We start from the raw sequence: 3,172 nt of genomic DNA on the forward strand, positions 1-3,172 counted from the left end.
GCTGAGAAGGCTTTCCAAGAGATTGACAGATCAGTAATCAGTAACCAACATAGTCTCTGGCATGAGCGGTGCATGCCCTTGCTTATAAATACCCGTGAGGCGGTTCATCCAGGGGATGGCCCAGTTTTGTCAAGGCAACGTCTGGGCACGTTATGCATAAAAATGTGGACGGACAAATCCTATAGATTTCAGATTAGTATTTGCAGCATTCCTGATTTTCCATTTGCGGCAAATGACTGTATTGGGCAGTCTCCTGTGGGCATGAGCGGTGCATGCCCTTGCTTATAAATACCCGTGAGGCGGTTCATCCAGGGGATGGCCCAGTTTTGTCAAGGCAACGTCTGGGCACGTTATGCATAAAAATGTGGACGGACAAATCCTATAGATTTCAGATTAGTATTTGCAGCATTCCTGATTTTCCATTTGCGGCAAATGACTGTATTGGGCAGTCTCCTGTGCATGGATCCTTCCTCCCCAGCCAGCTACCCATTTCAATCACCATTCTGTTCTAAGTTTAAACAGTCAAAAGACAAAGATACATCTGAGGATGCATATTTGAGATCCTTCAGTTTACGTAAAAAGAAAAATAAGGAGCAAAGAGTTTATACAGTTTAACAACTGCAATTTGTTTTCATTTTCATCAGACTTTAGGGATCTAAATGAAACAAAGACATCATGGACACATTTTCTTCTCTTTCTCTTTTTTAAAAGGTTTTTTTAAAGATTTATTTCTTCCAAGAGATAAAAAGAGAGAAACACACCTCCAGTAGGGTCTTCACACCGTGCTCCACACCCAGTCCCAGCCAGCTCCCATCACAGGCACATGTGCACACTCTCAGCGAGTCTGTGCTTGGGATGCGAACACTGAATCTTTTCACGTGAGTCCAGTTGCATTGCCACTGCACCACCCTTTGGCCCTCAAACTTGCTTTTCTCATGTTCAAGGTGCAGTTGCTGCCATCATAAGGGGCTCTCTTTCCTAAACCATTGGGATCGACTGAATCTGGTTAGAACATTTTCTACAAATTCATGCAATTTAGTTTGGTTGGAAGAAGGATGGCATTTTTCCAAAGTTTTATCCATTCTAATCCAGTGTGGAACAAATATGGATTTTCCATTTGGGAGGAAACTGATACTTCTACAGAAATATAAAGCCTCTGGTACTCACGGGATTGCCAGTGAGTATAATATGCTGTGAAGAAAATGACTGTCTCAACCCCAAATGGCAAACAGAAAAAGGATATGATATAAAAATTGAACAGATCATGGAGAAAGACAGGCTTGAGACTGACAAGACCCATACATTTGTTTTAGAGGCTGATAAACTATGTTGGCATATTATTTACTAGTGGCTCAAGCCAGACATCTGTGAATCTCACATAGCCTACTCCGTGGTAAGCAAATCTACTTAAGCTGCATGAATTGGTGCTGTATTGGAAAAAAGGTGCCGAAGCAATGATGACTTTGTGTCTATTCCGATCAAATAAGGGTAATGTTTCTTTATGGTTCAGAGAGTTAGAGTTCTGACTTTTTTTTAATTGTGTGAATTTTTGCTCATCATCCTTTCTAATAATTTATAAGAAACAGCCATTTACTCCCAAGGCCATATGTATCTATTTGACCTGTCCAACCCTATTCAGCTCCAGAACTAATTATTTCATTTAGAGTCTCTGTGTTTAAAGAAAGTTAATGGTGGCACATACAAAATTCCATATAAACCTTTAGAAGACTCAGTAGCCATGTACATGCACTTTGAAACTCAGTATCCTTATTAGGATCCAGTAGCTGAAAGCTGCCTCTGAATCCATTCATCCTGACCCTAAATAGATGTGAATTATTTTCAGAGGTCTGGTCAACAGAAAATTAATAACACTGGTGGGAGCACCTAACAGAAAAGCCTACCTAAGCCCATCCACGCCTACGCCTATGCCTACACCTACGCCTATACCTGCACCTGCATCTATGGCTTCTTGAAGGTATACCTGATTTCTGTTAGGTCCCTACCACTCTTACAGTGTGTTTCATAACTTTAGTGGAATTTATGAATTCATGATTCTCCCAGAAATAAAGATGAATTATGATGACTACTGAAAGTGACATAACAGCAATTTGCTGCCAAAGTGCCTAATAATAGGGTTTGCATGGTTTTAATGCAAAGAGTCATTTATTATTTGAAATATTCCAAAAATATGAATGCATTATCATGTATAGACTAAGGTCCAACTTCATTCTTATTTTAAATGACCATTCTCAAGTTGACCGTTACTGTCTCTATTATCTTTTTTCCATTTGAAACAAGATCATCACCAGCCAAAGAAAGTCTTAAATATTACAATGGGCAAATGGTAAAATTATATCTATTAAAAATATTTTAAATTTAGGATAGTTCATAGCCAGCCAGGTCGTGTAGTTTGTACTGGATAAAATAAAATGATATGAAAAGGTCAGGCCCATGCAAGGCAATTTTAAATGTCCTTGAAGGAGCTAAGGAACCCATCCAGTATTCGTAGAGAAAAGTCTCTTATGAAGTCCGAAACATCCAGTCACAGAATCAGGGCATCCAGAGCTATAATATCAAAACACATAAACAACCAAGCAAATAAATAGGGTGCTGTGTGACCTAATGGTGTAGCTATTTCTTAGAAATCGTGATTTTCTTTGTAATAAATGTGTGTCATTCTATTATATAATTGTTGGAGAGGAGATATTTGGCCATTTTTATTTTAAAACCAACCTGCAGGATCCTTTGTCAGATAAAATGTGTTTTTTAATTCACATTTAGGTATCATTTAGCTGTCTCTAAAGTTTATACTTCTTATGTACCCACAAAAATATTTGCTTTTCTAGGGAAACTATCAGAAACCTAAGACACTATCTATGAAAGAATTATGAAATTTAAGAATGACATTAAAAATGTCTACTAACAGGCCAACAGGTGGCATAGTGGTTAAGGTGCTCAGTCTCACATGGCCAGTTTCACAGTCTGAGTCCTGGACCCCAGTGGTTTGAAACTCATACAAGGGATGTGTGCCCAAACCCCCAACAGGGGAATGGAGGAAAATGGATTGTTGTGTGAGCATCCCTGCCCCAGGTGATGAGCTCTTACTTTCTGTCTCTCTTTGGAAAGTGTACTCTCCCAGTGGCAAAAATCTTAAAAAAAAAAAAAAAAAAAG

The 3,172-nt window shown here is 38.8% G+C and overlaps 1 protein-coding gene across 1 annotated transcript in view; it reads right to left on the reverse strand.

Moving 5' to 3' along the window:
• Positions 1-3,172, reverse strand: part of XKR4 (XK related 4) — a 537,397-nt gene that overhangs the window by 344,812 nt on the left and 189,413 nt on the right.

The sequence above is a fragment of the Tupaia chinensis genome, unplaced genomic scaffold (genome assembly GCF_000334495.1).
Source record: "Tupaia chinensis unplaced genomic scaffold, TupChi_1.0 Scaffold000046_3, whole genome shotgun sequence".
Lineage (NCBI taxonomy): Eukaryota > Metazoa > Chordata > Mammalia > Scandentia > Tupaiidae > Tupaia > Tupaia belangeri.